The sequence below is a fragment of the Rattus norvegicus genome, chromosome 3 (genome assembly GCF_036323735.1).
Source record: "Rattus norvegicus strain BN/NHsdMcwi chromosome 3, GRCr8, whole genome shotgun sequence".
In the NCBI taxonomy this organism is placed as follows: domain Eukaryota; kingdom Metazoa; phylum Chordata; class Mammalia; order Rodentia; family Muridae; genus Rattus; species Rattus norvegicus.
In genome coordinates, this window is record NC_086021.1 from 24,351,084 (window position 1) to 24,377,570 (window position 26,487).

General features: G+C 37.9%; 1 pseudogene; it reads right to left on the minus strand.

The window, feature by feature from the left end:
- Arhgap20-ps2 (Rho GTPase activating protein 20, pseudogene 2) overlaps window positions 1–26,487 on the minus strand; it is a 77,228-nt pseudogene that overhangs the window by 15,541 nt on the left and 35,200 nt on the right.

Below are 26,487 nucleotides of genomic sequence, written 5' to 3' on the forward strand. Positions count from 1 at the left end.
TTCGTTCCAAGAGGGAAAAGCTTGTAGGAGGTCGACACTGACGATAAACACACAGGGAGTGTTATGCCAAGTAAATTGCTGTTACTTGGCAAATAAGCTTAGTTTTAAGTGGTTCTAAACGGTAAAAAACATACTTCTCTATATGTCAAAGACGGGCGTTTCCAAGAATGAATCGCACATTCTTTTGCAAATTCTGTTCATTCAAAGTGGGAGAAGCTTGTAGGAGGATGACTTTGAAGATAAACACACAACTAGTGTTTCACACACTGAATTGCTCTTACTTGGCGAATAAGCTTAGTATTAAGTGGTTCTAGACAGTAAAAAGCATCCATTTCTACATAGACAAAACGTGCGTTTCCCAGTCTGAATCGCACATTCTTTGGCGAATTCTATTCGTTCCAAGCGGGAAAAGCTTTTAGGAGGTCGACATTGACGATAAACACACAGCTAGTGTTTCCCCAAGTGAATTGCCGTTACTCTCGAACAAGCTTACTTATAGGTGGTGCTAGATGAGAAAAATCATTCTTTTCTATATAGACAAGATGTGCATTTCCCTTTCTGAATCAAACATTCTTTGGAGAATTCTGTTCGTTCCAACGGGAAAAGCTTGTAGGAAGTTGACTTTGAAGATAAACACACAGCTACTGTTTCACAAAGTGAATTGATGTTACTTGTCGAATAAGCTTAAATTCAGTGGTTCTAGATGGTAAAAAGCATACTTTTCTATATAGACAAAATATGTGTTTCCCAGTCTGAATCGGATATTCTTTGGCGAATTCTGTTCGTTCCAAGCGGGAAAGTTTGTAGTATGTTGACTTTAAAGATAAACACACAGCTAGTGTTTTGCAACGTGAATTACTGTTACTTGGTGAATAAGCTGGGTTTTAGATAGTTCTAGACGGTGAAAAGCATACCTTTCTATATAGACAAGCGGTGGGTTTCCCAATATGAATCGCACATTCTTTGGCGAATTCTGTTCGTTCCAAGAAGGAAGAGCTTGTGGGAAGTTGACTTTGAAGATAAACACACAGCTAGTGTTTCGCCAAGTGAATTGCTGTTACTTGGCAAATGAGCTGAGTTTTAAGTGGTTCTAAACGGTAAAAAACATACTTCTCTATATGGAAAAGACGGGCGTTTCCAAGTATGAATCGCACATTCTTTTGCAAATTCTGTTCATTCAAAGCGGGAGAAGCTTGTAGGAGGATGTCTTTGAAGATAAACACACAACTAGTGTTTCATACACTGAATTGCTATTACTTGGTGAATAAGCTTAGTTTTAAGTGGTTCGAGACAGTAAAAACCATCCGTTTCTACATAGACAAAACGTGCGTTTCCCAGTATGAATCGCACATTCTTTGGCGAATTCTATTCGTTCCAAGCAGGAAAAGCTTTTAGGAGGTCGACATTGACGATAAACACACAGCTAGTGTTTCGCCAAGTGGATTGCCGTTACTTCTCGAATAAGCTTAGTTTTAAGTGGTTCTACACGAGAAAAATCATTCTTTTCTATGTAGACAATATGTGCATTTCCCTTTCTGAATCAAACATTCTTTGGCGAATTCTGTTCGTTCCAAGCGGGAAAGTTTGTAGTATGTTGACTTTGAAGATAAACACACAGCTAGTGTTTTGCAAAGTGAATTACTGTTACTTGGTGAATAAGCTTGGTTTTAGGTAGTTCTAGACGGTGAAATGCATACCTTTCTATATACACAAGAGGTGGGTTTCCCAATATGAATCGCACATTCTTTGGCGAATTCTGTTCGTTCCAAGCAGGAAGAGCTTGTAGGAAGTTGACTTTGAAGATAAACACACAGCTACTGTTTCGCAAAGTGAATTCATATTACTTGTCGAATAAGCTTAAATTCAGTGGTTCTAGATGGTAAAAAGCATTCTTTTCTATATAGACAAAATATGTTTTTCCCAGTCTGAATCGGACATTCTTTGGCGAATTCTGTTCGTTCCAAGAGGGAAAAGCTTGTAGGAAGTTGACTTTGAGGACAAACACACAGCTAGTGTTGCGCCAACTGAATTACCATTACTTCTCGAATAAGCTTAGTTTTCAGTTGTTCTAGACAAGAATAATCATTCTTTTCTATGTAGACAAGATGTGCATTTCCCTTTCTGAATCAAACATTCTTTGGAGAATTCTGTTCCTTCCGAGCGGGAAAAGCTTGTAGGAAGTTGACTTTGAAGATAAACACAGAGCTACTGTTTCACAAAGTGAATTGATGTTACTTGTCGAATAAGCTTAAATTCAGTGGTTCTAGATGGTAAAAAGCATAATTTTCTATATAGACAAAATATGTGTTTCCCAGTCTGAATAAGACATTCTTTGGCGAATTCTGTTCGTTCCAAGAGGGAAAAGCTTGTAGGAGGTCGACACTGACGATAAACACACAGGGAGTGTTATGCCAAGTAAATTGCTGTTACTTGGCAAATAAGCTTAGTTTTAAGTGGTTCTAAACGGTAAAAAACATACTTCTCTATATGTCAAAGACGGGCGTTTCCAAGAATGAATCGCACATTCTTTTGCAAATTCTGTTCATTCAAAGTGGGAGAAGCTTGTAGGAGGATGACTTTGAAGATAAACACACAACTAGTGTTTCACACACTGAATTGCTCTTACTTGGCGAATAAGCTTAGTATTAAGTGGTTCTAGACACTAAAAAGCATCCATTTCTACATAGACAAAACGTGCGTTTCCCAGTCTGAATCGCACATTCTTTGGCGAATTCTATTCGTTCCAAGCGGGAAAAGCTTTTAGGAGGTCGACATTGACGATAAACACACAGCTAGTGTTTCCCCAAGTGAATTGCCGTTACTCTCGAACAAGCTTACTTATAGGTGGTGCTAGATGAGAAAAATCATTCTTTTCTATATAGACAAGATGTGCATTTCCCTTTCTGAATCAAACATTCTTTGGAGAATTCTGTTCGTTCCAAGGGGAAAAGCTTGTAGGAAGTTGACTTTGAAGATAAACACACAGCTACTGTTTCACAAAGTGAATTGATGTTACTTGTCGAATAAGCTTAAATTCAGTGGTTCTAGATGGTAAAAAGCATACTTTTCTATATAGACAAAATATGTGTTTCCCAGTCTGAATCGGATATTCTTTGGCGAATTCTGTTCGTTCCACCGGGAAAGTTTGTAGTATGTTGACTTTAAAGATAAACACACAGCTAGTGTTTTGCAACGTGAATTACTGTTACTTGGTGAATAAGCTGGGTTTTAGATAGTTCTAGACGGTGAAAAGCATACCTTTCTATAGAGACAAGCGGTGGGTTTCCCAATATGAATCGCACATTCTTTGGCGAATTCTGTTCGTTCCAAGAAGGAAGAGCTTGTGGGAAGTTGACTTTGAAGATAAACACACAGCTAGTGTTTCGCCAAGTGAATTGCTGTTACTTGGCAAATGAGCTGAGTTTTAAGTGGTTCTAAACGGTAAAAAACATACTTCTCTATATGGAAAAGACGGGCGTTTCCAAGTATGAATCGCACATTCTTTTGCAAATTCTGTTCATTCAAAGCGGGAGAAGCTTGTAGGAGGATGTCTTTGAAGATAAACACACAACTAGTGTTTCACACACTGAATTGCTATTACTTGGTGAATAAGCTTAGTTTTAAGTGGTTCGAGACAGTAAAAACCATCCGTTTCTACATAGACAAAACGTGCGTTTCCCAGTATGAATCGCACATTCTTTGGCGAATTCTATTCGTTCCAAGCAGGAAAAGCTTTTAGGAGGTCGACATTGATGATAAACACACAGCTAGTGTTTCGCCAAGTGGATTGCCGTTACTTCTCGAATAAGCTTAGTTTTAAGTGGTTCTACACGAGAAAAATCATTCTTTTCTATGTAGACAATATGTGCATTTCCCTTTCTGAATCAAACATTCTTTGGCGAATTCTGTTCGTTCCAAGAGGGAAAAGTTTGTAGTATGTTGACTTTGAAGATAAACACACAGCTACTGTTTCGCAAAGTGAATTCATATTACTTGTCGAATAAGCTTAAATTCAGTGGTTCTAGATGGTAAAAAGCATTCTTTTCTATATAGACAAAATATGTGTTTCCCAGTCTGAATCGGACATTCTTTGGCGAATTCTGTTCGTTCCAAGAGGGAAAAGCTTGTAGGAAGTTGACTTTGAGGACAAACACACAGCTAGTGTTTCGCCATCTGAATTGCCATTACTTCTCGAATAAGCTTAGTTTTCAGTGGTTCTAGACAAGAATAATCATTCTTTTCTATATAGACAAGATATGCATTTCCCACTCTGAATCAAACATTCTTTGGCGAATTCTGTTCGTTCCAAGCGGGAAAGTTTGTAGTATGTTGACTTGAAGATAAACACACAGCTAGTGTTTTGCAAAGTGAATTACTGTTACTTGGTGAATAAGCTTGGTTTTAGATAGTTCTAGACGGTGAAAAGCATACCTTTCTATATAGACAAGAGGTGGGTTTCCCAATATGAATCGCACATTCTTTGGCGAATTCTGTTCGTTCCAAGCAGGAAGAGCTTGTAGGAAGTTGACTTTGAAGATAAACACACAGCTAGTGTTTCGCCAAGTGAATTGCTGTTACTTGGCAATTGAGCTTAGTTTTAAGTGGTTCTAAACGGTAAAAAACCTACCTCTCTATAGAGAAAAGACGGGCGTTTCCAAGTATGAATCGCACATTCTTTTGCAAATTCTGTTCATTCAAAGCGGGAGAAGCTTGTAGGAGGATGACTTTGAAGGTAAACACACAACTAGTGTTTCACACACTGAATTGCTCTTACTTGGCGAATAAGCTTAGTATTAAGTGGTTCTAGACACTAAAAAGCATCCATTTCTACATAGACAAAACGTGCGTTTCCGAGTCTGAATCGCACATTCTTTGGCGAATTCTATTCGTTCCAAGCGGGAAAAGCTTTTAGGAGGTCGACATTGACGATAAACACACAGCTAGTGTTTCCCCAAGTGAATTGCCGTTACTCTCGAACAAGCTTACTTATAGGTGGTGCTAGATGAGAAAAATCATTCTTTTCTATATAGACAAGATGTGCATTTCCCTTTCTGAATCAAACATTCTTTGGAGAATTCTGTTCGTTCCAAGCGGGAAAAGCTTGTAGGAAGTTGACTTTGAAGATAAACACACAGCTACTGTTTCACAAAGTGAATTGATGTTACTTGTCGAATAAGCTTAAATTCAGTGGTTCTAGATGGTAAAAAGCATACTTTTCTATATACACAAAATATGTGTTTCCCAGTCTGAATCGGATATTCTTTGGCGAATTCTGTTCGTTCCAAGCGGGAAAGTCTGTAGTATGTTGACTTTAAAGATAAACACACAGCTAGTGTTTTGCAACGTGAATTACTGTTAATTGGTGAATAAGCTGGGTTTTAGATAGTTCTAGACGGTGAAAAGCATACCTTTCTATATAGACAAGCGGTGGGTTTCCCAATATGAATCGCACATTCTTTGGCGAATTCTGTTCGTTCCAAGAAGGAAGAGCTTGTGGGAAGTTGACTTTGAAGATAAACACACAGCTAGTGTTTCGCCAAGTGAATTGCTGTTACTTGGCAAATGAGCTGAGTTTTAAGTGGTTCTAAACGGTAAAAAACATACTTCTCTATATGGAAAAGACGGGCGTTTCCAAGTATGAATCGCACATTCTTTTGCAAATTCTGTTCATTCAAAGCGGGAGAAGCTTGTAGGAGGATGTCTTTGAAGATAAACACACAACTAGTGTTTCACACACTGAATTGCTATTACTTGGTGAATAAGCTTAGTTTTAAGTGGTTCGAGACAGTAAAAACCATCCGTTTCTACATAGACAAAACGTGCGTTTCCCAGTATGAATCGCACATTCTTTGGCGAATTCTATTCGTTCCAAGCAGGAAAAGCTTTTAGGAGGTCGACATTGACGATAAACACACAGCTAGTGTTTCGCCAAGTGGATTGCCGTTACTTCTCGAATAAGCTTAGTTTTAAGTGGTTCTACACGAGAAAAATCATTCTTTTCTATGTAGACAATATGTGCATTTCCCTTTCTGAATCAAACATTCTTTGGCGAATTCTGTTCGTTCCAAGAGGGAAAAGTTTGTAGTATGTTGACTTTGAAGATAAACACACAGCTACTGTTTCGCAAAGTGAATTCATATTACTTGTCGAATAAGCTTAAATTCAGTGGTTCTAGATGGTAAAAAGCATTCTTTTCTATATAGACAAAATATGTGTTTCCCAGTCTGAATCGGACATTCTTTGGCGAATTCTGTTCGTTCCAAGAGGGAAAAGCTTGTAGGAAGTTGACTTTGAGGACAAACACACAGCTAGTGTTTCGCCATCTGAATTGCCATTACTTCTCGAATAAGCTTAGTTTACAGTGGTTCTAGACAAGAATAATCATTCTTTTCTATATAGACAAGATATGCATTTCCCACCCTGAATCAAACATTCTTTGGCGAATTCTGTTCGTTCCAAGCGGGAAAGTTTGTAGTATGTTGACTTGAAGATAAACACACAGCTAGTGTTTTGCAAAGTGAATTACTGTTACTTGGTGAATAAGCTTGGTTTTAGATAGTTCTAGACGGTGAAAAGCATACCTTTCTATATAGACAAGAGGTGGGTTTCCCAATATGAATCGCACATTCTTTGGCGAATTCTGTTCGTTCCAAGCAGGAAGAGCTTGTAGGAAGTTGACTTTGAAGATAAACACACAGCTAGTGTTTCGCCAAGTGAATTGCTGTTACTTGGCAATTGAGCTTAGTTTTAAGTGGTTCTAAACGGTAAAAAACCTACCTCTCTATAGAGAAAAGACGGGCGTTTCCAAGTATGAATCGCACATTCTTTTGCAAATTCTGTTCATTCAAAGCGGGAGAAGCTTGTAGGAGGATGACTTTGAAGGTAAACACACAACTAGTGTTTCACACACTGAATTGCTATTACTTGGCGAATAATTTTAGTTTTAAGTGGTTCGAGACAGTAAAAAGCATCCGTTTCTACCTACACAAAACGTGCGTTTCCGAGTCTGAATCGCACATTCTTTGGCGAATTCTATTCGTTCCAAGCGGGAAAAGCTTTTAGGAGATCGACATTGACGATAAACACACAGCTAGTGTTTCGCCAAGTGGATTGCCATTACTTCTCGAATAAGCTTAGTTTAAAGTGGTTCTAACGAGAAAAATCATTCTTTTCTATGTAGACAAGATGTGCATTTCCCTTTCTGAATCAAACATTCTTTGGAGAATTCTGTTCGTTCCAAGCGGGAAAAGTTTGTAGGAAGTTGACTTTGAAAATAAACACACAGCTACTGTTTCACAAAGTGAATTGATGTTACTTGTCGAATAAGCTTAAATTCAGTGGTTCTAGATGGTAAAAAGCATAATTTTCTATATAGACTAAATATGTGTTTCCCAGTCTGAATCGGACATTCTTTGGCGATTTCTGTTCGTTCCAAGAGGGAAAAGCTTGTAGGAAGTTGACTTTGAGGACAAACACACAGCTAGTGTTTCGCCAACTCAATTGCCGTTACTTCTCAAATAAGCTTAGTTTTCAGTGGTTCTAGACAAGAATAATCATTCTTTTCTATATAGACAAGATATGCATTTCCCACTCTGAATCAAACATTCTTTGGCGAATTCTGTTCATTCCAAGCGGGAAAGTTTGTAGTATGTTGACTTTGAAGATAAACACACAGCTAGTGTTTTGCAAAGTGAATTACTGTTACTTGGTGAATAAGCTTGGTTTTAGATAGTTCTAGACGGTGAAATGCATACCTTTCTATATACACAAGAGGTGGGTTTCCCAATATGAATCGCGCATTCTTTGGCGAATTCTGTTTGTTCCAAGCGGGAAAGTTTGTAGTATGTTGACTTTGAAGATAAACACACAGCTACTGTTTCGCAAAGTGAATTCATATTACTTGTCGAATAAGCTTAAATTCAGTGGTTCTAGATGGTAAAAAGCATTCTTTTCTATATAGACAAAATATGTGTTTCCCAGTCTGAATCGGACATTCTTTGGCGAATTCTGTTCGTTCCAAGAGGGAAAAGCTTGTAGGAAGTTGACTTTGAGGACAAACACACAGCTAGTGTTTCGCCATCTGAATTGCCATTACTTCTCGAATAAGCTTAGTTTTCAGTGGTTCTAGACAAGAATAATCATTCTTTTCTATATAGACAAGATATGCATTTCCCACTCTGAATCAAACATTCTTTGGCGAATTCTGTTCGTTCCAAGCGGGAAAGTTTGTAGTATGTTGATTTTGAAGATAAACACACAGCTAGTGTTTTGCAAAGTGAATTACTGTTACTTGGTGAATAAGCTTGGTTTTAGATAGTTCTAGACGGTGAAAAGCATACCTTTCTATATAGACAAGAGGTGGGTTTCCCAATATGAATCGCACATTCTTTGGCGAATTCTGTTCGTTCCAAGCAGGAAGAGGTTGTAGGAAGTTGACTTTGAAGATAAACACACAGGTAGTGTTTCGCCAAGTGAATTGCTGTTACTTGGCAATTGAGCTTAGTTTTAAGTGGTTCTAAACGGTAAAAAACCTACCTCTCTATAGAGAAAAGACGGGCGTTTCCAAGTATGAATCGCACATTCTTTTGCAAATTCTGTTCATTCAAAGCGGGAGAAGCTTGTAGGAGGATGACTTTGAAGATAAACACACAACTAGTGTTTCACACACTGAATTGCTATTACTTGGCGAATAATTTTAGTTTTAAGTGGTTCGTGACAGTAAAAAGCATCCGTTTCTACCTACACAAAACGTGCGTTTCCGAGTCTGAATCGCACATACTTTGGCGAATTCTATTCGTTCCAAGCGGGAAAAGCTTTTAGGAGGTCGACATTGACGATAAACACACAGCTAGTGTTTCGCCAAGTGGATTGCCATTACTTCTCGAATAAGCTTAGTTTTAAGTGGTTCTAACGAGAAAAATCATTCTTTTCTATGTAGACAAGATGTGCATTTCCCTTTCTGAATCAAACATTCTTTGGAGAATTCTGTTCGTTCCAAGCGGGAAAAGTTTGTAGGAAGTTGACTTTGAAGATAAACACACAGCTACTGTTTCACAAAGTGAATTGATGTTACTTGTCGAATAAGCTTAAATTCAGTGGTTCTAGATGGTAAAAAGCATAATTTTCTATATAGACAAAATATGTGTTTCCCAGTCTGAATCGGACATTCTTTGGCGAATTCTGTTCGTTCCAAGAGGGAAAAGCTTGTAGGAAGTTGACTTTGAGGACAAACACACAGCTAGTGTTTCGCCAACTCAATTGCCGTTACTTCTCAAATAAGCTTAGTTTTCAGTGGTTCTAGACAAGAATAATCATTCTTTTCTATATAGACAAGATATGCATTTCCCACTCTGAATCAAACATTCTTTGGCGAATTCTGTTCGTTCCAAGCGGGAAAGTTTGTAGTATGTTGACTTTGAAGATAAACACACAGCTAGTGTTTTGCAAAGTGAATTACTGTTACTTGGTGAATAAGCTTGGTTTTAGATAGTTCTAGACGGTGAAATGCATACCTTTCTATATAGACAAGAGGTGGGTTTCCCAATATGAATCCCACATTCTTTGGCGAATTCTGTTCGTTCCAAGCAGGAACAGCTTGTAGGAAGTTGACTTTGAAGATAAACACACAGCTAGTGTTTCGCCAAGTGAATTGCTGTAACTTGGCAAATAAGATTAGTTTTAAGTGGTTCTAAACGGTAAAAAACATAGTTCTCTATATCGAAAAGACGGGCGTTTCCAAGTATGAATCGCACATTCTTTTGCAAATTCTGTTCATTCAAAGCGGGAGAAGCTTGTAGGAGGATGTCTTTGAAGATAAACACACAACTAGTGTTTCACACACTGAATTGCTATTACTTGGTGAATAAGCTTAGTTTTAAGTGGTTCGAGACAGTAAAAACCATCCGTTTCTACATAGACAAAACGTGCGTTTCCCAGTATGAATCGCACATTCTTTGGCGAATTCTATTCGTTCCAAGCAGGAAAAGCTTTTAGGAGGTCGACATTGATGATAAACACACAGCTAGTGTTTCGCCAAGTGGATTGCCGTTACTTCTCGAATAAGCTTAGTTTTAAGTGGTTCTACACGAGAAAAATCATTCTTTTCTATGTAGACAATATGTGCATTTCCCTTTCTGAATCAAACATTCTTTGGCGAATTCTGTTCGTTCCAAGAGGGAAAAGTTTGTAGTATGTTGACTTTGAAGATAAACACACAGCTACTGTTTCGCAAAGTGAATTCATATTACTTGTCGAATAAGCTTAAATTCAGTGGTTCTAGATGGTAAAAAGCATTCTTTTCTATATAGACAAAATATGTGTTTCCCAGTCTGAATCGGACATTCTTTGGCGAATTCTGTTCGTTCCAAGAGGGAAAAGCTTGTAGGAAGTTGACTTTGAGGACAAACACACAGCTAGTGTTTCGCCATCTGAATTGCCATTACTTCTCGAATAAGCTTAGTTTTCAGTGGTTCTAGACAAGAATAATCATTCTTTTCTATATAGACAAGATATGCATTTCCCACTCTGAATCAAACATTCTTTGGCGAATTCTGTTCGTTCCAAGCGGGAAAGTTTGTAGTATGTTGACTTGAAGATAAACACACAGCTAGTGTTTTGCAAAGTGAATTACTGTTACTTGGTGAATAAGCTTGGTTTTAGATAGTTCTAGACGGTGAAAAGCATACCTTTCTATATAGACAAGAGGTGGGTTTCCCAATATGAATCGCACATTCTTTGGCGAATTCTGTTCGTTCCAAGCAGGAAGAGCTTGTAGGAAGTTGACTTTGAAGATAAACACACAGCTAGTGTTTCGCCAAGTGAATTGCTGTTACTTGGCAATTGAGCTTAGTTTTAAGTGGTTCTAAACGGTAAAAAACCTACCTCTCTATAGAGAAAAGACGGGCGTTTCCAAGTATGAATCGCACATTCTTTTGCAAATTCTGTTCATTCAAAGCGGGAGAAGCTTGTAGGAGGATGACTTTGAAGGTAAACACACAACTAGTGTTTCACACACTGAATTGCTCTTACTTGGCGAATAAGCTTAGTATTAAGTGGTTCTAGACACTAAAAAGCATCCATTTCTACATAGACAAAACGTGCGTTTCCGAGTCTGAATCGCACATTCTTTGGCGAATTCTATTCGTTCCAAGCGGGAAAAGCTTTTAGGAGGTCGACATTGACGATAAACACACAGCTAGTGTTTCCCCAAGTGAATTGCCGTTACTCTCGAACAAGCTTACTTATAGGTGGTGCTAGATGAGAAAAATCATTCTTTTCTATATAGACAAGATGTGCATTTCCCTTTCTGAATCAAACATTCTTTGGAGAATTCTGTTCGTTCCAAGCGGGAAAAGCTTGTAGGAAGTTGACTTTGAAGATAAACACACAGCTACTGTTTCACAAAGTGAATTGATGTTACTTGTCGAATAAGCTTAAATTCAGTGGTTCTAGATGGTAAAAAGCATACTTTTCTATATACACAAAATATGTGTTTCCCAGTCTGAATCGGATATTCTTTGGCGAATTCTGTTCGTTCCAAGCGGGAAAGTCTGTAGTATGTTGACTTTAAAGATAAACACACAGCTAGTGTTTTGCAACGTGAATTACTGTTAATTGGTGAATAAGCTGGGTTTTAGATAGTTCTAGACGGTGAAAAGCATACCTTTCTATATAGACAAGCGGTGGGTTTCCCAATATGAATCGCACATTCTTTGGCGAATTCTGTTCGTTCCAAGAAGGAAGAGCTTGTGGGAAGTTGACTTTGAAGATAAACACACAGCTAGTGTTTCGCCAAGTGAATTGCTGTTACTTGGCAAATGAGCTGAGTTTTAAGTGGTTCTAAACGGTAAAAAACATACTTCTCTATATGGAAAAGACGGGCGTTTCCAAGTATGAATCGCACATTCTTTTGCAAATTCTGTTCATTCAAAGCGGGAGAAGCTTGTAGGAGGATGTCTTTGAAGATAAACACACAACTAGTGTTTCACACACTGAATTGCTATTACTTGGTGAATAAGCTTAGTTTTAAGTGGTTCGAGACAGTAAAAACCATCCGTTTCTACATAGACAAAACGTGCGTTTCCCAGTATGAATCGCACATTCTTTGGCGAATTCTATTCGTTCCAAGCAGGAAAAGCTTTTAGGAGGTCGACATTGACGATAAACACACAGCTAGTGTTTCGCCAAGTGGATTGCCGTTACTTCTCGAATAAGCTTAGTTTTAAGTGGTTCTACACGAGAAAAATCATTCTTTTCTATGTAGACAATATGTGCATTTCCCTTTCTGAATCAAACATTCTTTGGCGAATTCTGTTCGTTCCAAGAGGGAAAAGTTTGTAGTATGTTGACTTTGAAGATAAACACACAGCTACTGTTTCGCAAAGTGAATTCATATTACTTGTCGAATAAGCTTAAATTCAGTGGTTCTAGATGGTAAAAAGCATTCTTTTCTATATAGACAAAATATGTGTTTCCCAGTCTGAATCGGACATTCTTTGGCGAATTCTGTTCGTTCCAAGAGGGAAAAGCTTGTAGGAAGTTGACTTTGAGGACAAACACACAGCTAGTGTTTCGCCATCTGAATTGCCATTACTTCTCGAATAAGCTTAGTTTACAGTGGTTCTAGACAAGAATAATCATTCTTTTCTATATAGACAAGATATGCATTTCCCACCCTGAATCAAACATTCTTTGGCGAATTCTGTTCGTTCCAAGCGGGAAAGTTTGTAGTATGTTGACTTGAAGATAAACACACAGCTAGTGTTTTGCAAAGTGAATTACTGTTACTTGGTGAATAAGCTTGGTTTTAGATAGTTCTAGACGGTGAAAAGCATACCTTTCTATATAGACAAGAGGTGGGTTTCCCAATATGAATCGCACATTCTTTGGCGAATTCTGTTCGTTCCAAGCAGGAAGAGCTTGTAGGAAGTTGACTTTGAAGATAAACACACAGCTAGTGTTTCGCCAAGTGAATTGCTGTTACTTGGCAATTGAGCTTAGTTTTAAGTGGTTCTAAACGGTAAAAAACCTACCTCTCTATAGAGAAAAGACGGGCGTTTCCAAGTATGAATCGCACATTCTTTTGCAAATTCTGTTCATTCAAAGCGGGAGAAGCTTGTAGGAGGATGACTTTGAAGGTAAACACACAACTAGTGTTTCACACACTGAATTGCTATTACTTGGCGAATAATTTTAGTTTTAAGTGGTTCGAGACAGTAAAAAGCATCCGTTTCTACCTACACAAAACGTGCGTTTCCGAGTCTGAATCGCACATTCTTTGGCGAATTCTATTCGTTCCAAGCGGGAAAAGCTTTTAGGAGATCGACATTGACGATAAACACACAGCTAGTGTTTCGCCAAGTGGATTGCCATTACTTCTCGAATAAGCTTAGTTTAAAGTGGTTCTAACGAGAAAAATCATTCTTTTCTATGTAGACAAGATGTGCATTTCCCTTTCTGAATCAAACATTCTTTGGAGAATTCTGTTCGTTCCAAGCGGGAAAAGTTTGTAGGAAGTTGACTTTGAAAATAAACACACAGCTACTGTTTCACAAAGTGAATTGATGTTACTTGTCGAATAAGCTTAAATTCAGTGGTTCTAGATGGTAAAAAGCATAATTTTCTATATAGACTAAATATGTGTTTCCCAGTCTGAATCGGACATTCTTTGGCGATTTCTGTTCGTTCCAAGAGGGAAAAGCTTGTAGGAAGTTGACTTTGAGGACAAACACACAGCTAGTGTTTCGCCAACTCAATTGCCGTTACTTCTCAAATAAGCTTAGTTTTCAGTGGTTCTAGACAAGAATAATCATTCTTTTCTATATAGACAAGATATGCATTTCCCACTCTGAATCAAACATTCTTTGGCGAATTCTGTTCGTTCCAAGCGGGAAAGTTTGTAGTATGTTGACTTTGAAGATAAACACACAGCTAGTGTTTTGCAAAGTGAATTACTGTTACTTGGTGAATAAGCTTGGTTTTAGATAGTTCTAGACGGTGAAATGCATACCTTTCTATATACACAAGAGGTGGGTTTCCCAATATGAATCGCGCATTCTTTGGCGAATTCTGTTTGTTCCAAGCGGGAAAGTTTGTAGTATGTTGACTTTGAAGATAAACACACAGCTACTGTTTCGCAAAGTGAATTCATATTACTTGTCGAATAAGCTTAAATTCAGTGGTTCTAGATGGTAAAAAGCATTCTTTTCTATATAGACAAAATATGTGTTTCCCAGTCTGAATCGGACATTCTTTGGCGAATTCTGTTCGTTCCAAGAGGGAAAAGCTTGTAGGAAGTTGACTTTGAGGACAAACACACAGCTAGTGTTTCGCCATCTGAATTGCCATTACTTCTCGAATAAGCTTAGTTTTCAGTGGTTCTAGACAAGAATAATCATTCTTTTCTATATAGACAAGATATGCATTTCCCACTCTGAATCAAACATTCTTTGGCGAATTCTGTTCGTTCCAAGCGGGAAAGTTTGTAGTATGTTGATTTTGAAGATAAACACACAGCTAGTGTTTTGCAAAGTGAATTACTGTTACTTGGTGAATAAGCTTGGTTTTAGATAGTTCTAGACGGTGAAAAGCATACCTTTCTATATAGACAAGAGGTGGGTTTCCCAATATGAATCGCACATTCTTTGGCGAATTCTGTTCGTTCCAAGCAGGAAGAGGTTGTAGGAAGTTGACTTTGAAGATAAACACACAGGTAGTGTTTCGCCAAGTGAATTGCTGTTACTTGGCAATTGAGCTTAGTTTTAAGTGGTTCTAAACGGTAAAAAACCTACCTCTCTATAGAGAAAAGACGGGCGTTTCCAAGTATGAATCGCACATTCTTTTGCAAATTCTGTTCATTCAAAGCGGGAGAAGCTTGTAGGAGGATGACTTTGAAGATAAACACACAACTAGTGTTTCACACACTGAATTGCTATTACTTGGCGAATAATTTTAGTTTTAAGTGGTTCGTGACAGTAAAAAGCATCCGTTTCTACCTACACAAAACGTGCGTTTCCGAGTCTGAATCGCACATACTTTGGCGAATTCTATTCGTTCCAAGCGGGAAAAGCTTTTAGGAGGTCGACATTGACGATAAACACACAGCTAGTGTTTCGCCAAGTGGATTGCCATTACTTCTCGAATAAGCTTAGTTTTAAGTGGTTCTAACGAGAAAAATCATTCTTTTCTATGTAGACAAGATGTGCATTTCCCTTTCTGAATCAAACATTCTTTGGAGAATTCTGTTCGTTCCAAGCGGGAAAAGTTTGTAGGAAGTTGACTTTGAAGATAAACACACAGCTACTGTTTCACAAAGTGAATTGATGTTACTTGTCGAATAAGCTTAAATTCAGTGGTTCTAGATGGTAAAAAGCATAATTTTCTATATAGACAAAATATGTGTTTCCCAGTCTGAATCGGACATTCTTTGGCGAATTCTGTTCGTTCCAAGAGGGAAAAGCTTGTAGGAAGTTGACTTTGAGGACAAACACACAGCTAGTGTTTCGCCAACTCAATTGCCGTTACTTCTCAAATAAGCTTAGTTTTCAGTGGTTCTAGACAAGAATAATCATTCTTTTCTATATAGACAAGATATGCATTTCCCACTCTGAATCAAACATTCTTTGGCGAATTCTGTTCGTTCCAAGCGGGAAAGTTTGTAGTATGTTGACTTTGAAGATAAACACACAGCTAGTGTTTTGCAAAGTGAATTACTGTTACTTGGTGAATAAGCTTGGTTTTAGATAGTTCTAGACGGTGAAATGCATACCTTTCTATATAGACAAGAGGTGGGTTTCCCAATATGAATCCCACATTCTTTGGCGAATTCTGTTCGTTCCAAGCAGGAACAGCTTGTAGGAAGTTGACTTTGAAGATAAACACACAGCTAGTGTTTCGCCAAGTGAATTGCTGTAACTTGGCAAATAAGATTAGTTTTAAGTGGTTCTAAACGGTAAAAAACATAGTTCTCTATATCGAAAAGACGGGCGTTTCCAAGTATGAATCGCACATTCTTTTGCAAATTCTGTTCATTCAAAGCGGGAGAAGCTTGTAGGAGGATGTCTTTGAAGATAAACACACAACTAGTGTTTCACACACTGAATTGCTATTACTTGGTGAATAAGCTTAGTTTTAAGTGGTTCGAGACAGTAAAAACCATCCGTTTCTACATAGACAAAACGTGCGTTTCCCAGTCTGAATCGCACATTCTTTGGCGAATTCTATTCGTTCCAAGCGGGAAAAGCTTTTAGGAGGTCGACATTGACGATAAACACACAGCTAGTGTTTCGCCAAGTGGATTGCTGTTACTTCTCGAATAAGCTTAGTTTTAAGTGGTTCTACACGAGAAAAATCATTCTTTTCTATGTAGACAAGATGTGCATTTCCCTTTCTGAATCAAACATTCTTTGCCGAATTCTGTTCGTTCCAAGAGGGAAAAGTTTGTAGTATGTTGATTTTGAAGATAAACACACAGCTACTGTTTCGCAAAGTGAATTCATATTACTTGTCGAATAAGCTTAAATTCAGTGGTTCTAGATGGTAAAAAGCATACTTTTCTATATAGACAAAATATGTGTTTCCCAGTCTGAATCGGACATTCTTTGGCGAATTCTGTTCGTTCCAAGAGGGAAAAGCTTGTAGGAAGTTGACTTTGAGGACAAACACACAGCTAGTGTTTCGCCAACTGAATTGCCATTACTTCTCGAATAAGCTTAGTTTTCAGTGGTTCTAGCAAGAATAATCATTCTTTTCTATATAGACAAGATATGCATTTCCCACTCTGAATCAAACATTCTTTGGCGAATTCTGTTCGTTCCAAGCGGGAAAGTTTGTAGTATGTTGACTTTGAAGATAAACACACAGCTAGTGTTTTGCAAAGTGAATTATTGTTACTTGGTGAATAAGCTTGGTTTTAGATAGTTCTAGACGGTGAAAAGCATACCTTCTATATAGACAAGAGGTGGGTTTCCTATATGAATCGCACATTCTTTGGCGAATTCTGTTCGTTCCAAGCAGGAAGAGCTTGTAGGAAGTTGACTTTGAAGATAAACACACAGCTAGTGTTTCGCCAAGTGAATTGCTGTTACTTGGTAAATGAGCTTAGTTTTAAGTGGTTCTAAACGGTAAAAAACCTACCTCTCTATATAGAAAAGACGGGCGTTTCCAAGTATGAATCGCACATTCTTTTGCAAATTCTGTTCATTCAAAGCGGGAGAAGCTTGTAGGAGGATGACTTTGAAGATAAACACACAACTAGTGTTTCACACACTGAATTGCTCTTACTTGGTGAATAAGCTTATTTTTAAGTGGTTCGAGACAGTAAAAAGCATCCGTTTCTACATAGACAAAACGTGCGTTTCCCAGTCTGAATCGCACATTCTTTGGCAAATTCTATTCGTTCCAAGCGGGAAAAGCTTTTAGGAGGTCGACATTGACGATAAACACACAGCTAGTGTTACACCAAGTGGATTGCCGTTACTTCTCGAATAAGCTTAGTTTTAAGTGGTTCTAGACAAGAAAAATCATTCTTTTCTATGTAGACAAGATGTGCATTTCCCTTTCTGAATCAAACATTCTTTGGCGAATTCTGTTCGTTCCAAGCAGGAAAAGTTTGTAGTATGTTGACTTTGAAGATAAACACACAGCTAGTGTTTTGCAAAGTGAATTCATATTACTTGTCGAATAAGCTTAAATTCAGTGGTCTAGATGGTAATAAGCATAATTTTCTATATAGACAAAATACGTGTTTCCCTGTATGAATTGGACATTCTTTGGCGAATTCTGTTCGTTCCAAGAGGGAAAAGCTTGTAGGAAGTTGACTTTGAGGACAAACACACAGCTAGTGTTTCGCCAACTGAATTGCCGTTACTTCTCAAATAAGCTTAGTTTTCAGTGGTTCTAGACAAGAATAATCATTCTTTTCTATATAGACAAGATATGCATTTCCCAATCTGAATCAAACATTCTTTGGCCAATTCTGTTCTTTCCAAGCGGGAAAGTTTGTAGTATGTTGACTTTGAAGATAAACACACAGATAGTGTTTTGCAAAGTGAATTATTGTTACTTGGTGAATAAGCTTGGTTTTATATAGTTCTAGACGGTGAAAAGCATACCTTTCTATATAGACAAGAGGTGGGTTTCCCAATATGAATCGCACATTCTTTGGCGAATTCTGTTCGTTCCAAGCGGGAGAGTTTTTAGGAGGTCGACATTGACGATAAACACACAGCTCGTGTTTCGCCAAGAGGATTGCCGTTACTTCTCGAATAAGCTTAGTTTTAAGTGGTTCTAAACGGTAAAAAACATACTTCTCTATATAGAAAAGACGGGCGTTTCCAAGTATGAATCACACATTCTTTTGCAAATTCTGTTCATTCAAAGCGGGAGAAGCTTGTAGGAGGATGACTTTGAAGATAAACACACAACTAGTGTTTCACACACTGAATTGCTCTTACTTGGCGAATAAGCTTATTTATAAGTGGTTCAAGACAGTAAAAAGCATCCGTTTCTACATAGACAAAACGAGCGTTTCCCAGTCTGAATCGCACATTCTTTGGCGAATTCTATTCGTTCCAGCGGGAAAAGCTTTTAGGAGGTCGACATTGACGATAAACACACAGCTAGTGTTTCGCCAAGTGGATTGCTGTTACTTCTCGAATAAGCTTAGTTTTAAGTGGTTCTAGACGAGAAAAATCATTCTTTTCTATGTAGACAAGATGTGCATTTCCCTTTCTGAATCAAACATTCTTTGGCGAATACTGTTCATTCCAAGAGGGAAAAGTTTGTAGTATGTTGACTTTGAAGATAAACACACAGCTACTGTTTCGCAAAATGAATTCATATTACTTGTCGAATAAGCTTAAATTCAGTGGTCTAGATGGTAAAAAGCATACTTTTCTATATAGACAAAATACGTGTTTCCCAGACTGAATCGGATATTCTTTGGCGAATTCTGTTCGTTCCAAGAGGGAAAAGCTTGTAGGAGGTCTACATTGACGATAAACACACAGGTAGTGTTATGCCAAGTGAATTGCTGTTACTTGGCAAATAAGATTAGTTTTAAGTGGTTCTAAACGGTAAAAAACATACTTCTCTATATAGAAAAGACAGGCGTTTCCAAATATGAATCGCACATTCTTTTGCAAATTCTGTTCATTCAAAGCGGGAGAAGCTTGTAGGAGGATGACTTTGAAGATAAACAGACAACTAGTGTTTCACACACTGAATTGCTCTTACTTGGCGAATAATCTTAGTTTTAAGTGGTTATAGACAGTAAAAAGCATCCATTTCTACATAGACAAAACGTGGGTTTCCCAGTCTGAATCGCACATTCTTTGGCGAATTCTATTCGTTCCAAGCGGAAAAAGCTTTTAGGAGGTCGACATTGATGATAAACACACAGCTCGTGTTTCGCCAAGTGGATTGCCGTTACTTCTCGAAAAAGCTTAGTTTTAAGTTGTTCTAGACGAGAAAAATCATTCTTTTCTATGTAGACAAGATGTGCATTTCCCTTTCTGAATCAAACATTCTTTGGCGAATTCTGTTCGTTCCAAGAGGGAAAAGTTTGTAGTATGTTGACTCTGAAGATAAACACACAGCTACTGTTTCGCAAAGTGAATTCATATTACATGTCGAATAAGCTTAAATTCAGTGGTCTAGATGGTGAAAAGCATACTTTTCTATATAGACAAAATACGTGTTTCCCAGACTGAATCGGACATTCTTTGGCGAATTCTGTTCGTTCCAAGAGGGAAAAGCTTGTAGGAGGTCGACATTGACGATAAATACACAGCTAGTGTTTCGCCAAGTGAATTGCTGTTACTTGGCAAATAAGCTTAGTTTTAAGTGGTTCTAGACGAGAAAAATCATTCTTTTCAATGTAGACAAGATGTGCATTTCCCTTTCTGAATCAAACATTCTTTGGAGAATTCTGTTCGTTCCGAGCGGGAAAAGCTTGTAGGAAGTTGACTTTGAAGATAAACACAGAGCTACTGTTTCACAAAGTGAATTGATGTTACTTGTCGAATAAGCTTAAATTCAGTGGTTCTAGATGGTAAAAAGCATAATTTTCTATATAGACAAAATATGTGTTTCCCAGTCTGAATCAGACATTCTTTGGCGAATTCTGTTCTTTCCAAGAGGGAAAAGCTTGTAGGAGTTCGACACTGACGATAAACACACAGGGAGTGTTATGCCAAGTAAATTGCTGTTACTTGGCAAATAAGCTTAGTTTTAAGTGGTTCTAAACGGTAAAAAACATACTTCTCTATATGTCAAAGACGGGCGTTTCCAAGAATGAATCCCACATTCTTTTGCAAATTCTGTTCATTCAAAGTGGGAGAAGCTTGTAGGAGGATGACTTTGAAGATAAACACACAACTAGTGTTTCACACACTGAATTGCTCTTACTTGGCGAATAAGCTTAGTATTAAGTGGTTCTAGACAGTAAAAAGCATCCATTTCTACATAGACAAAACGTGCGTTTCCCAGTCTGAATCGCACATTCTTTGGCGAATTCTATTCGTTCCAAGCGGGAAAAGCTTTTGGGAGGTCGACATTGACGATAAACACACAGCTAGTGTTTCGCCAAGTGAATTGCCGTTACTTCTCGAACAAGCTTACTTTTAAGTGGTGCTAGATGAGAAAAATCATTCTTTTCTATATAGACAAGATGTGCATTTCCCTTTCTGAATCAAACATTCTTTGGAGAATTCTGTTCGTTCCAAGCGGGAAATCTTGTAGGAAGTTGACTTTGAAGATAAACACACAGCTACTGTTTCACAAAGTGAATTGATGTTACTTGTCGAATAAGCTTAAATTCAGTGGTTCTAGATGGTAAAAAGCATACTTTTCTATATAGACAAAATATGTGTTTCCCAGTCTGAATCGGATATTCTTTGGCGAATTCTGTTCGTTCCAAGCGGGAAAGTTTGTAGTTTGTTGACTTTAAAGATAAACACACAGCTAGTGTTTTGCAACGTGAATTACTGTTACTTGGTGAATAAGCTGGGTTTTAGATAGTTCTAGACGGTGAAAAGCATACCTTTCTATATAGACAAGCGGTGTGTTTCCCAATATGAATCGCACATTCTTTGGCGAATTCTGTTCGTTCCAAGCAGGAAGAGCTTGTGGGAAGTTGACTTTGAAGATAAACACACAGCTAGTGTTTCGCCAAGTGAATTGCTGTTACTTGGCAAATGAGCTGAGTTTTAAGTGGTTCTAAACGGTAAAAAACATACTTCTCTATATCGAAAAGACGGGCGTTTCCAAGTATGAATCGCACATTCTTTTGCAAATTCTGTTCATTCAAAGCGGGAGAAGCTTGTAGGAGGATGTCTTTGAAGATAAACACACAACTAGTGTTTCACACACTGAATTGCTATTACTTGGTGAATAAGCTTAGTTTTAAGTGGTTCGAGACAGTAAAAACCATCCGTTTCTACATAGACAAAACGTGCGTTTCCCAGTCTGAATCGCACATTCTTTGGCGAATTCTATTCGTTCCAAGCGGGAAAAGCTTTTGGGAGGTCGACATTGACGATAAACACACAGCTAGTGTTTCGCCAAGTGGATTGCCGTTACTTCTCGAATAAGCTTAGTTTTAAGTGGTTCTACACGAGAAAAATCATTCTTTTCTATGTAGACAAGATGTGCATTTCTCTTTCTGAATCAAACATTCTTTGGCGAATTCTGTTCGTTCCAAGCGGGAAAAGTTTGTAGTATGTTGACTTTGAAGATAAACACACAGCTACTGTTTCGCAAAGTGAATTCATATTACTTGTCGAATAAGCTTAAGTTCAGTGGTCTAGATGGTAAAAAGCATACTTTTCTATATAGACAAAATACGTGTTTCCCAGTCTGAATCACACAGTCTTTGGCGAATTCTATTCGTTCCAAGCGGGAAAAGCTTTTAGGAGGTCGACATTGACGATAAACACACAGCTCGTGTTTCGCCAAGTGGATTGCCGTTACTTCTCGAATAAGCTTAGTTTTAAGTGGTTCTAGACGAGAAAAATCATTCTTTTCTATATAGACAAGATGTGCATTTCCCTTTCTGAATCAAACATTCTTTGGAGAATTCTGTTCATTCCAAGCGGGAAAAGCTTGTAGGAAGTTGACTTTGAAGATAAACACACAGCTACTGTTTCACAAAGTGAATTGATGTTACTTGTCGAATAAGCTTAAATTCAGTGGTTCTAGATGGTAAAGAGCATACTTTTCTATATAGACAAAATATGTGTTTCCCAGGCTGAATCGCACATTCTTTCGCGAATTACGTTCGTTACAAGAGGGAAAACCTTGTAGGAAGTTGACTTTGAAGACAAACACACAGCTAGTATTTCGCCAACTGTATTGCCGTTACTTCTCGAATAAGCTTAGTTTTCAGTGGTTCTAGACAAGAATAATCATTCTTTTCTATATAGACAAGATATGCATTTCCCACTCTGAATCAAACATTCTTTGGCGAATTCTGTTCGTTCCAAGCGGGAAAGTTTGTAGTATGTTGACTTTGAAGATAAACACACAGCTAGTGTTTTGCAAAGTGAATTACTGTTACTTGGTGAATAAGCTTAGTTTTAGATAGTTCTAGACGGTGAAAAGCATACCTTTCTATAAAGACAAGTGGTGGGTTTCGCAGTATGAATCGCACCTTCTTTGGCGAATTCTGTTCGTTCCAAGCAGGAAAAGCTTGTAGGAAGTTGACTTTGAAGATAAACACACAGCTAGTGTTTCGCCAAGTGAATTGCTGTTACTTGGCAAATAAGCTTAGTTTTAAGTGGTTCTAAACGGTAAAAAACATACTTCTCTATATAGAAAAGACGGGCGTTTCCAAGTATGAATCACACATTCTTTTGCAAATTCTGTTCATTCAAAGCGGGAGAAGCTTGTAGGAGGATGACTTTGAAGATAAACACACAACTAGTGTTTCACACACTGAATTGCTCTTACTTGGCGAATAAGCTTATTTATAAGTGGTTCAAGACAGTAAAAAGCATCCGTTTCTACATAGACAAAACGAGCGTTTCCCAGTCTGAATCGCACATTCTTTGGCGAATTCTATTCGTTCCAGCGGGAAAAGCTTTTAGGAGGTCGACATTGACGATAAACACACAGCTAGTGTTTCGCCAAGTGGATTGCTGTTACTTCTCGAATAAGCTTAGTTTTAAGTGGTTCTAGACGAGAAAAATCATTCTTTTCTATGTAGACAAGATGTGCATTTCCCTTTCTGAATCAAACATTCTTTGGCGAATACTGTTCATTCCAAGAGGGAAAAGTTTGTAGTATGTTGACTTTGAAGATAAACACACAGCTACTGTTTCGCAAAATGAATTCATATTACTTGTCGAATAAGCTTAAATTCAGTGGTCTAGATGGTAAAAAGCATACTTTTCTATATAGACAAAATACGTGTTTCCCAGACTGAATCGGATATTCTTTGGCGAATTCTGTTCGTTCCAAGAGGGAAAAGCTTGTAGGAGGTCTACATTGACGATAAACACACAGGTAGTGTTATGCCAAGTGAATTGCTGTTACTTGGCAAATAAGATTAGTTTTAAGTGGTTCTAAACGGTAAAAAACATACTTCTCTATATAGAAAAGACAGGCGTTTCCAAATATGAATCGCACATTCTTTTGCAAATTCTGTTCATTCAAAGCGGGAGAAGCTTGTAGGAGGATGACTTTGAAGATAAACATACAACTAGTGTTTCACACACTGAATTGCTCTTACTTGGCGAATAATCTTAGTTTTAAGTGGTTATAGACAGTAAAAAGCATCCATTTCTACATAGACAAAACGTGGTTTTCCCAGTCTGAATCGCACATTCTTTGGCGAATTCTATTCGTTCCAAGCGGAAAAAGCTTTTAGGAGGTCGACATTGATGATAAACACACAGCTCGTGTTTCGCCAAGTGGATTGCCGTTACTTCTCGAAAAAGCTTAGTTTTAAGTTGTTCTAGACGAGAAAAATCATTCTTTTCTATGTAGACAAGATGTGCATTTCCCTTTCTGAATCAAACATTCTTTGGCGAATTCTGTTCGTTCCAAGAGGGAAAAGTTTGTAGTATGTTGACTTTGAAGATAAACACACAGCTACTGTTTCGCAAAGTGAATTCATATTACATGTCGAATAAGCTTAAATTCAGTGGTCTAGATGGTAAAAAGCATACTTTTCTATATAGACAAAATACGTGTTTCCCAGACTGAATCGGACATTCTTTGGCGAATTCTGTTCGTTCCAAGAGGGAAAAGCTTGTAGGAGGTCGACATTGACGATAAATACACAGCTAGTGTTTCGCCAAGTGAATTGCTGTTACTTGGCAAATAAGATTAGTTTTAAGTGGTTCTAAACGGTAAAAAACATACTTCTCTATATAGAAAAGACAGGCGTTTCCAAATATGAATCGCACATTCTTTTGCAAATTCTGTTCATTCAAAGCGGGAGAAGCTTGTAGGAGGATGACTTTGAAGATAAACAGACAACTAGTGTTTCACACACTGAATTGCTCTTACTTGGCGAATAATCTTAGTTTTAAGTGGTTATAGACAGTAAAAAGCATCCATTTCTACATAGACAAAACGTGGGTTTCCCAGTCTGAATCGCACATTCTTTGGCGAATTCTATTCGTTCCAAGCGGAAAAAGCTTTTAGGAGGTCGACATTGATGATAAACACACAGCTCGTGTTTCGCCAAGTGGATTGCCGTTACTTCTCGAAAAAGCTTAGTTTTAAGTTGTTCTAGACGAGAAAAATCATTCTTTTCTATGTAGACAAGATGTGCATTTCCCTTTCTGAATCAAACATTCTTTGGCGAATTCTGTTCGTTCCAAGAGGGAAAAGTTTGTAGTATGTTGACTCTGAAGATAAACACACAGCTACTGTTTCGCAAAGTGAATTCATATTACATGTCGAATAAGCTTAAATTCAGTGGTCTAGATGGTGAAAAGCATACTTTTCTATATAGACAAAATACGTGTTTCCCAGACTGAATCGGACATTCTTTGGCGAATTCTGTTCGTTCCAAGAGGGAAAAGCTTGTAGGAGGTCGACATTGACGATAAATACACAGCTAGTGTTTCGCCAAGTGAATTGCTGTTACTTGGCAAATAAGCTTAGTTTTAAGTGGTTCTAGACGAGAAAAATCATTCTTTTCAATGTAGACAAGATGTGCATTTCCCTTTCTGAATCAAACATTCTTTGGAGAATTCTGTTCGTTCCGAGCGGGAAAAGCTTGTAGGAAGTTGACTTTGAAGATAAACACAGAGCTACTGTTTCACAAAGTGAATTGATGTTACTTGTCGAATAAGCTTAAATTCAGTGGTTCTAGATGGTAAAAAGCATAATTTTCTATATAGACAAAATATGTGTTTCCCAGTCTGAATCAGACATTCTTTGGCGAATTCTGTTCTTTCCAAGAGGGAAAAGCTTGTAGGAGTTCGACACTGACGATAAACACACAGGGAGTGTTATGCCAAGTAAATTGCTGTTACTTGGCAAATAAGCTTAGTTTTAAGTGGTTCTAAACGGTAAAAAACATACTTCTCTATATGTCAAAGACGGGCGTTTCCAAGAATGAATCCCACATTCTTTTGCAAATTCTGTTCATTCAAAGTGGGAGAAGCTTGTAGGAGGATGACTTTGAAGATAAACACACAACTAGTGTTTCACACACTGAATTGCTCTTACTTGGCGAATAAGCTTAGTATTAAGTGGTTCTAGACAGTAAAAAGCATCCATTTCTACATAGACAAAACGTGCGTTTCCCAGTCTGAATCGCACATTCTTTGGCGAATTCTATTCGTTCCAAGCGGGAAAAGCTTTTGGGAGGTCGACATTGACGATAAACACACAGCTAGTGTTTCGCCAAGTGAATTGCCGTTACTTCTCGAACAAGCTTACTTTTAAGTGGTGCTAGATGAGAAAAATCATTCTTTTCTATATAGACAAGATGTGCATTTCCCTTTCTGAATCAAACATTCTTTGGAGAATTCTGTTCGTTCCAAGCGGGAAATCTTGTAGGAAGTTGACTTTGAAGATAAACACACAGCTACTGTTTCACAAAGTGAATTGATGTTACTTGTCGAATAAGCTTAAATTCAGTGGTTCTAGATGGTAAAAAGCATACTTTTCTATATAGACAAAATATGTGTTTCCCAGTCTGAATCGGATATTCTTTGGCGAATTCTGTTCGTTCCAAGCGGGAAAGTTTGTAGTTTGTTGACTTTAAAGATAAACACACAGCTAGTGTTTTGCAACGTGAATTACTGTTACTTGGTGAATAAGCTGGGTTTTAGATAGTTCTAGACGGTGAAAAGCATACCTTTCTATATAGACAAGCGGTGTGTTTCCCAATATGAATCGCACATTCTTTGGCGAATTCTGTTCGTTCCAAGCAGGAAGAGCTTGTGGGAAGTTGACTTTGAAGATAAACACACAGCTAGTGTTTCGCCAAGTGAATTGCTGTTACTTGGCAAATGAGCTGAGTTTTAA